Genomic DNA, 10,383 nt, shown 5'->3' on the forward strand with positions numbered 1-10,383 from the left:
AGGAGACTGAGAAGGGGGGAGGAAGTAAGAAGCAGCCCTCTCAGGAGGGGGACAGTGAGCTGACTGGGGAAATGGCATTTAGAGAGAGAAAGGCTGGGGCCTCTGAGCTCTGTGCTCATTACCTTAGAGTGAGAGAGTTCCAGCATCAGGAGCATCTATAATAGACTAGAAGAAAATGCAACAAAATAGCTCAGGTGTGAGAATTACCATCCTTTTTACTTTGTCATCATTTGCTTTTCTCATTTTATAATTTTTCTACAGGGAATATACATAACATTATATATATTATACATCACACAAACACATCATAATCAGATTATAAACATTTTATTATTTATAATTTAAAAAGGAATGCAGATGGTAGGAAAGTCAGTAGCTTAGACCGCAGAGCTGGAAGAGTGGATCTGTCTGTCCGTCTACAGTCTGGGCAGTGTGACTGTGAGAACACAGCTTTTGCTCCGTTTCTCAGGACTCTGTTCTTCAGAGGGGGCTAAGCAGATCTTTCTCTTCCTTTTGGGGTGTGGATATTTATTTATTTACTACTATTTTGTTAGTTTTAATGCTTTTTGTAGATGATGATTTTTCTATGTTTCATGTTATTTGAAGCTATTTTAGTGGGAACATTTGTCCACATAGTCTAGCCCACCTGCTTCAGAGATGGAAATTCAAAGGCAAAATAGTTCACTGAAAAGATGATTGGTTCTAAAGCAGCAGATGAGAGCCTGAGTCTTAAATTATGGTCTGAGGCTGATCTGTCAAGTATTTGGGATTTTAAAGTAGTTTATTTTTTGAAAACTTTATTCATGCACACACAAGAGAATTCAATAGATACTCAAAAATATACAAAAATAAAGAAGTCACATGATAACCCCTCATCCCCCAGTCACCCAAGTTCTCTACCCAAAATAATCACAGCAAGCCATTTCTCCTTTCTCCTACCCTCCCCAAAATGCATCTGTGCATATGTGTCCACTGTTACATCAGGAAAGAAGCTCAGGCCAGAGACTGGTAGAAGATATTTGCAAATCACATATTTGATAAAGGACTTGCTCTAGAATAACCATAAAACTGTTAAAAAGTGACAATAAGAAAACAAGTCATTAAAAAAATGAACAAAAGCCTGAGCAGACGGCTCACCAAGAACATATAATCCTAGCGAATAAGCACATGAGAAGGTGCTCACAGCAGATGTCATTAGGGAAATGCAAAAGGAACAACAGTGATCTGCCATCGCACTGCTGTTAGAATGGTGGGAATCCAAACACTGATAATATCAAGTGCTGACTAGGACTTGGAGCAACAGAAAGCCTCAGTCACTAATGGCAGGAATACAAAACAGCACAGTCACTGTGGGTGTCAGTCAGCAGTTTCTTGTAAAGCCAAACACAGACTAAGCATGGGAGCTGCTGATCCCTCTCTGAGGTGTTTACCCAACTCATTAGAAAACTCATGTCTGCACAACAACCTGCATGTACATTTGCGTAGTGGGACAGCCCTTAACTGTGGACTGCACATCGTGACTTCCTTCCAAAGACTACTTTATGGAAAGGGACAAAGCATAAAAAGGAACTTCACAGGAGGAATCTGGGATAGATGACCTTAGCCAGGTGGTGAAGGGTAACTTCATCAGTGATGACCAAGTGATCACTGTATGCTCTTGATATGTTGTGTTGAGAATGACCCGTCCAGTTGTGATCTTCCCAAACCCCATTAGTCTTGGGCAGCCTAATTCACAATGAGAGATAGTCTACAATATACCTGAAAGTTCTCCTCAAACATATCAACATCATCAAAATAAGGAAAATCTGAGAAAGAGTCACAGCCAGAGGAGCCTGAAGGAGACATGATTGGGGCTTAACTCAGTGTGGAATCTTGGATGGGATCTTGGAAGAGAAAACAAAACCAGTGAAACCAAATCTCAGGTAGAATTCAGTGGTAACGTATGAATATTGCGTCATTATCTGTGGTAAATGTATGAGGGTGAGGTTGGTAAATCTCCAACTTTTATAAAATAAAGGAGCTCCTTTTTGAAATAGCCCTCAGAGAGGGAATAGGTCAAGGAGGAACAATGATCTACTTTAAAGTTTTCCCGGCAATATCACCAAGAGGCTGGAGAGAGGGGTTGTAGGGAGGACAGATGGAAACTGCACACACAGGACAGGGTTCTAGAGCACTCCTCTCCTCTGATCCCTGCCCCACCCCTGCCCCCAGGGCTGCTCAGAAGGCACCTTCTTCCCCTCACCTCTCCCTCCATGCTCAGCTTGCAGGTCAGCCATCTGGGCCTGACTCAGCTCAGCCCAGTCCTCTCCCCTGGCGGTGCAGAACCGGCCAGCGGCAGCGCCCCCGTGTGGCCACAGGACTGATGAGAGAAGACTTGAGAGCCCTTTGAGGTTCTCGCAGGGACTGACTTCTCCTTGGCTTCCAGCAGCTGCACAGGGCTGTGCATACAAGGGAAAGCCCCTCTAGTGTCAGGTCCCCAGTCTGAATTGTCTCCCAAAATACACGCTGGAACAGGTGCTTTCTCCATTGAATGACCATGGACTTTGGCCTCAAGGAGGAACAGAGCTTTGGGCCATAAATGCTGCTTCTATGCCTGCAGTGCAGCACAAACATCCTGGATGCCCTCTCAATGGGACCTTGACCCCAGAGTTCCTGTCAGTTGTTCTGGCTGCTGCTCCAGGGAACCAAGGTCCTCCAGGGAACCAAGTCTGGATTCTCCATTCCTAAGATGTGGTAGAAGAAGGGGAAGAGGAGGGGGTGGAACTCCCCTGGGTAATGACCTAGAACCTGGGGAGGTTCCTGGAGAAGTGAGCAGAGGTAGGAAATAGTGACATTAGGGGATAGAGGCCAACAAGGGTGCAGGAGGAGGAATGAGGGACCAGAGGTCAGGGGAAGGGTCATCTTAGGGGACCCTTGTGGGGGGAGGAGGGGTTCTGTCTGGAAGAGGCACGGGGTCATCTGGCTCAGGCCCTGGTAGACATCTTTGTTTTGCATCTGATGGTCATTACACAGGGGTTAGCTCTGTAATTGGTCAGGAAACTGTACTTAAGTCTAGGTATTTTTCCATACCTAAGGTACAGATGGTTCAAATATCCTGGATGAAGGGAAAGTAAGAGAGAGGGGAGGTCGTTAAGGGGCTTCCTCTCTTCCAGAGCAAGACCCCCTTAAGCTGGTGAGGCAGGGAGAGTCAAGGAACTGAGAGGAGGGATGAGCAAAGTCTCTGCACCCTGAAGGGACCTGGTTTCTAATTCCGGAGTTTCCATTTCCCACTCCCTGGGTTAAGATTTCAAGCTGCCTACTGTCCCACCTGTGTCACAGCCCCTGTCACCTGGAGACATTCTGTATTTGTGAAGATGGGCTAACCACTGCTCTAGGAGGAGCAGCCCCAGGGTCTCTGACAGGGAGGTGCCCCGCATGTGGGGCTTGGAGGGAGGACATGGGATGGAGGCTGGACGCTGCAGAGGCTACAAGGAGATGAGTCATGAGTCAGATCTAGGCCTCTGCCTAACATTTTTCCCATCATCCAAATGTGTCTCTTCCCCTCTCCCCAGGCCTGAGGACTCAGGCATCTCTACACCATGTCCAAGATTGACAGGGGAAGCTTGTATGCGGGGATCAGAACCCCACAGCTGGAGCCTGGAGGGAGGCCCCCTCCCCCACCTGGAGAGCCCAAGACCCTGGAGTGCTTCCTTTTCTACCCCTTGGTACATCTTTGAAAGAGCGACCTGCTGTCTGGGTCCCTCAGGCCTGGGCTTCCTGTCCCTGAAAACTGTGAAATCACAGCCTCTGCTTTTGTTGCATCTACAGACCTCACACTGTCGTTTCTGTACATTGTCATTCAGGTGCAGAGAAACCTGACATCCCTGTGGTTGTTTCTCTAAGCCATGATGACCCAGGGGTTTGATATATGTTCTAATTTACAAATATTTGGGGATTTTCCAAAGATGCTCATGTTACAGATTTCTAATTTAATGTCACTGTGGTCACAGAGTGTACTCTATAATATCACTGCCTTTACGTTATTGAGACTTATTTTAGGGCCAGTCGGTGGTCTATTCTGGCTCACACTATGGTTGAAGTCCTTGAATCCTTACTTGTTTTATTAATGAGAGAGGAGAATTGATCTCTAAATATAATAGTTAATTTGTCTATTTCTTTACCCTTCTTCCACTTTATCTGTCACCTGTTTTAGAGCTCTGTACTGAGGGTCTTCTCCATTCATTACTTTGTCTTGCTGCGATGCTGACCTATTATCCTTATAGAACATCATTCTGTGTCTAGCGATGCTACTTGTGTAGCAGCCTATTTTACTTCAGATTAATGCAACATTCCATATTTCTTATGCTTTTTATTCCCATGGGATACTCCTTAACCTTTGAACTTTTAACCTGTTTCTGGTTTTGTAGTGCAAGTATTTCTGTTCTGCATAGCATATAGTCTATGTTGATATTTATGCAGTCTGATAGTCTCAACCTTTTGATTGGAATTTTAGTTGGTTTATATTTAATATGATTCCTGACATGATAGGATTTGGGCCTGTCATTTTGCTATTTGTTTCTGAACTGTCTCATGTCTGTTCCATTCTTGTGCCTCCTTTCTTACCTTCCTTTGTTTCAAGCAAATATCTTTTGTTTATGATTTTAGTTTTCTAGTGACTTTTAAGCTATAATATTTTCCATTAAGTTATATTGAAGTTGTAGGATTGAAATCTGTGTCATTAATTTTTCACAATCTACTTAAGGCAACATTGACCTCCATCTGGTAAATACAGGATACTTGCAGCTTTAGAGCTGCATTTATGCCTCTACTAGTATTGCTACATGTATCACCAACATACATTATAAATCAGACAATATCGTACTACTTAATGTTTGGGACAGTCACTTGTCTTTTAAGGAAACTAAGAAGAAAATGTACATACATAGAAAGTCCATTTCTGTTGTTAATTACTCCATTCTGAATATGAGTTACCATCAGTGTCATTTCTTTTTGGTCTGCAGGACTTCCTTTATAATTAGTTCAGGGCGGGAGAGCTGGCAATGAATTCTCCTCAATTATATTTATCTATATTACATTTATCTAAAGTTTATCTCTTCATTTATGTTTACCTAGTTCATATTCATCTTTATTTTGCCATTTCCTCCCTTCTTTTGTCTCATTTCATAAGGTTTTCATTTGAGATAAAATTTCCCAAGTGTGAATGCACAGTTAGAGGAATGTCACCAATGGTTTAGACTCATGGAACTAGTAACACGAAGAGTATAGAGAACAAGTCCCTTATCCTGAGTTTCCTAATGCCCCTTTGCATCTGGTCCTCGCCCTCTGCCCCCAGCCCTGGGTGACCACTGGTCTCCTTCCTGTCTGCACTCGTGACATTTCTCATTCTATTAGATTTATCAACAGGGGCCTCTCTTTATCTCCTGCAATGTGTTCTCTTTTCAGATCTCTTTTATTACTGATATTAATATACCAGCTTCCTCATGTCACAGTTTGCCTGGCACAGATGTTCCATCTGCTTAAGTTCCATTTGTGTCTTCATAGTGAAAGTGCACATCTTGTACACAGCACACAGTCAGCTTGTGTCTTAGCTGCTCTGCACACTGGTGACCCATCTTTTTGGGACATGTGACTGTGTCTGCAGTGGCTTCATGTCTTCAGTCTCCATCTCTAGAGGACTTTTTCCTTTTCTATGTCTCTGCCCCTTTCCTTGAAAATTTCCAGCGTTCCTGCTGATCTCTTACTTCTAAACTCTCACCTCACATTCCTTCTGACCCCACCCCTGCCCGCTCTCCAGCACCTGCCTCCTGTAAAGTGTCTGTGATGCCAGCACCCATGTCCAGGTACCAATGTGTGTATCATTATGCATTGAAGTGTCACAAATTATAACACAATTCTGCAGCTTCAAATGACATTATTATGGCAATAAATTCATGTGAATCAGAAGTGTAAGGACAGGGGGGAAGTGTAAGGACAGCTTTTCATTAGGTTGCAGTGGAGATGGGACTAGAATCACAGTGATGCAAAGGTGTGACATGGAGGATCTGAGTTCATGCTCTCACGTGTGGCTACTGGCAGAGAGCTTCAGTGTCCACAGTCTGCCAGGGGGAAGCCTCAGCTCCTCACTGCATGGGCCTGTTCACAAGTGAGGATCTTTCTGACAGGGCACTTGGCTTCTTCCAAAATCCATCATTTGAGAGAGGGAAAGAAAGAGAGAAGAGAGAGAAAAAAAACTATGGTCCCTTTGAGACCTAAACTCTGAAGTCACACACCAGTACATCTCCCTTATTTTGCCCATTAGAAGTGAGTCACTGAGTCCAGTCCACATACAAGAGGAGGAGAATTAGTTCTACCTCTTCATGGGGGTAGTGACAGTGAATTTGTGAACATTTTAAAACTTTCATGCCCTGTATGGAAGGTGTCATTAACTCTGTTGCTTTGAAGATCTGTCTTCTCTTTGATTCTCCTCACGCGGACATGGATGAGGCTTGGTGTGGTTTTTTCTTGCTTCTCTTGTCTGGTGAGTGGTGAGCTTTTCAGATCTATATGCTCAAGGTTTTTGCACTAAATCAGAAGAATTTTCAAACAAGATTTCTTCAAATATTTTTCTGCTCTTTTTTCTCCTTCTCAGTTTTGGATTTTGATTGCCTATTTGCCTTTTTTATTCTCCTGTGGATTTCTGAGGTTTTGTTAGTTTCTCTTCAATCATTTCACTCTGTTTTCTTGTTTTTGTTTTTTTTTTTTTTGGATTGGGTAATTTCTACTGATTTATATTCAACTTCATTGATTCTTCATTCTTCCTTCCCAGACCTTCAGTGGAGTTTAGCGATTGAACTTTCATTACATTTTCCCCCCTTTCAGTTCTAGACTTTCTTTTTTTTTTGTATTTATTTATTTATTTATTTATTTATTTATTTATTTATTTATTGTCAAATTGGCTAACATACAGTGTGTAAAGTGTGCTCTTGGTTTTTGGGATATATTCCCATGGTTCATTGCTACATACAACACACAGTGCTCATCCCAGCAAGTTCTCTCCTCAATGCCCATTACCCATTTCCCTCTCTTCTCCACCCCCCCATCAAACCCAGTTTGTCCTCTGTATTTAAGAGTCTCTTATGGTTTTCCTCCCTCCCTTTTTGTTTGTAACTATTTTTCCTCCTTCCCTTCCCCCATGGTCTTCTGTTAAGTTTCTCAAGATCCATATGTGGGTGAAAACATATATCTGTCTTTCTCTGACTGACTTATTTCACTTAGCACAATACCTTCTAGTTCCATTCATGTTGTTGCAAATGGCATGATTTCATTCTTTCTCATTGCCAAGTAGTATTCCATTGCATATATAAACCACAATTTTTTTTTATCCATTCATCAGTTGATAGACATTTAGGCTTTTTCCATAATTTGGCTATTGTTGAGAGTGCTGCTGTAAACATTGGGATACGAGTGCCCCTATGCATCAGTACTCCTGTATCCCTTGGGTAAATTCCTACCAGTACTATTGCTGGGTCATAGGGTAGGTCTATTTTTAATTTTTTGAGGAACCTCCACACTGTTTTCCAGAGTGGCTGCACCAATTTGCATTCCCACCAACAGTGCAAGAGGGTTCCTGTTTCTCCACATCCTCTCCAGCATTGATAGTCTCCTGATTTGTTCATTTTGGCCACTCTGACTGGCATGAGGTGATATCTGAGTGTGGTTTTGATTTGTATTTTCCTGATGAGGAGCGATGTTGAGCATCTTTTCATGTGCCTGTTGGCCATCCAGATACCTTCTTTAGAGAAGTGTCTATTCATGTTTTCTGCCCATTTCTTCACCGGGTTATTTGTTTTTCAGGTGTGGAGTTTGGTGAGCTCTTTATAGATTTTGGATACTAGCCCTTTGTCTGATATGTCATTTGCAAATATCTTTCCCATTCTGTTGGTTGCCTTTTAGTTTTGTTGATTGTTTCCTTTGCTGTGCAGAAGATTTTTATCTTCATGAGGACCCAGTAGTTCATTTTTGCTTTTAATTCCCTTGCCTTTGGGGATGTGTCAAGTAAGGAATTGCTGCAGCTGAGGTCAGAGAGGTCTTTTCCTGCTTTCTCCTCTAGGGTTTTGATGGTTTCCTGTCTCACATTCAGGCCCTTTATCCATTTTGAGTTTATTTTTGTGAATGGTGTGAGAAAGTGGTCTAGTTTCAATCTTCTGCATGTTGCTGTCCAGTTCTCCCAGCACCATTTGTTAAAGAGACTGTCTTTTTTCCATTGGATGTTCTTTCCTGCGTTGTCAAAGATTAGTTGGCCATACGGTTGTGGATCTAGTTCTGGGGTTTCTATTCTATTCCATTGGTCTATGTGTCTGTTTTTGTGCCAATACCATGCTGTCTTGATGATTACAGCTTTGTAGTAGAGGCTAAAGTCTGGGATTGTGGATGCCTCCCGCTTTGGTCTTCTTCTTCAAAATTACTTTGGCTATTCGGGGCCTTTTGTGGTTCCATATGAATTTTAGGATTGCTTGCTCTGGTTTCAAGAAGAATGCTGGTGCAATTTTGATTGGGATTGCATTGAATGTGTAGATAGCTTTGGGTAGTATTGACATTTTGACAATATTTATTCTTCCAATCCATGAGCATGGAGTGTTTTTCCATTTCTTTATATCTTCTTTAATTTCCTTCATAAGCTTTCTATAGTTTTCAGCATACAGATCTTTTACATCTTTGGTTAGATTTGTCCCTAGGTATTTTATGCTTCTTGGTGCAATTCTGAATGGGATCAGTTTCTTTATTTGTCTTTCTGTTCCTTCATTATTAGTGTATAAGAATGCAATTGATTTCTGTACATTGATTTTGTATCCTGCAACTTTGCTAAATTTGTGTATCAGTTCTAGCAGACTTTTGGTGGAGTTTATCAGATTTTCCATGTATAATATCATGTCATCTGCAAAAAGTGAAAGCTTGACTTCATCTTTGCCAATTTTGATGCCTTTGATTTCCTTTTGTTGTCTGATTGCTGATGCTAGCACTTCCAACACTATGTTAAACAGCAGCGGTGAGAGTGGACATCCCTGTCGTGTTCCTGATCTCAGGGGGAAAGCTCTCAGTGTTTCCCCATTGAGGATGATGTTAGCTGTGGGCTTTTCATAAATGGCTTTTATGATCTTTAAGTATGTTCCTTCTATCCCGACTTTCTGGAGGCTTTTTATTAAGAAACGTTGCTGAATTTTGTCAAATGCCTTTTCTGCATCGATTGACAGGATCATATGGTTCTTATCTTTTCTTTTATTAATGTGATGTATCACGTTGATTGATTTGCGAATGTTGAACCAGTCCTGCATCCCAGGAATGAATCCCACTTGAGTCTTTTTTATATGGTGAATAATTCTTTTTATATGCTGTTGAATTCGATTTGCTAGTATCTTCTTGAGAATTTTTGCATCCATATTCATCAGGGATATTGGCCTGTAGTTCTTTTTTTTTACTGGGTCTCTGTCTGGTTTAGGAATCAAAGTCATACTGGCTTCATAGAATGAGTCTGGAAGTTTTCCTTCCCTTTCTATTTTTTTTGGAATAGCTTGTGAAGGATAGGTATTATCTCTGCTTTAAATGTCTGGTAGAACTCCCTTTGGAAGCCATCTGGTCTTGGACTCTTATTGTTGGGAGATTTTTGATAACTGATTCAATTTCTTCGCTGTTTAGGGGTCTCTTCAAGCTTTCTCTTTCCTCCTGATTGAGTTTTGGAAGGGTGTGGGTGTTTAGGAATTTGTCCATTGCTTCCAGGTTGTCCAGTTTGTTGGCATATAATTTTTCATAGTATTCGCTGATAATTGCTTGTATCTCTGAGGGATTGGTTGTAATCATTCCATTTTCATTCATGATTTTATCTGTTTGGGTCATCTCCCTTTTCTTTTTGAGGAGCCCGGCTAGAGGTTTATCAATTTTGTTTATTTTTTCAAAAAACCAACTCTTGGTTTCGTTGATCTGCTCTACAGTTTTTTTAGATTCTATATTGTTTATTTCTGCTCTGATCTTTATTATTTTTCTTCTTCTGCTGGGTTTAGGCTGTGTTTGCTGTTCTGCTTCTATTTCCTTTAGGTGTGCTGTTAGATTTTGTATTTGGGATTTTTCTTATTTCTTGAGATAGGCCTGGATTGCAAGGTATTTTCCTCTCAGGACTGCCTTTGCTGCATCCCAAAGCGTTTGGATTGTTGTATTTTCATTTTTGTTTGTTTCCATATATTTTTAAATTTCTTCTCTAATTGCCTGGTTGACCCACTCATTCTTTAGTAGGGTGTTCTTTAACCTCCATGCTTTTGGAGGTTTTCCAGACCTTTCCAGTGGTTGATTTCAAGCTTCATAGCATTGTGGTCTGAAAGTATGCATGGTATGATTTCAAGTCTTGTATACTTA

This window comes from Leopardus geoffroyi, chromosome B2 (genome assembly GCF_018350155.1).
Source record: "Leopardus geoffroyi isolate Oge1 chromosome B2, O.geoffroyi_Oge1_pat1.0, whole genome shotgun sequence".
Taxonomy (NCBI): Eukaryota; Metazoa; Chordata; class Mammalia; order Carnivora; family Felidae; genus Leopardus; species Leopardus geoffroyi.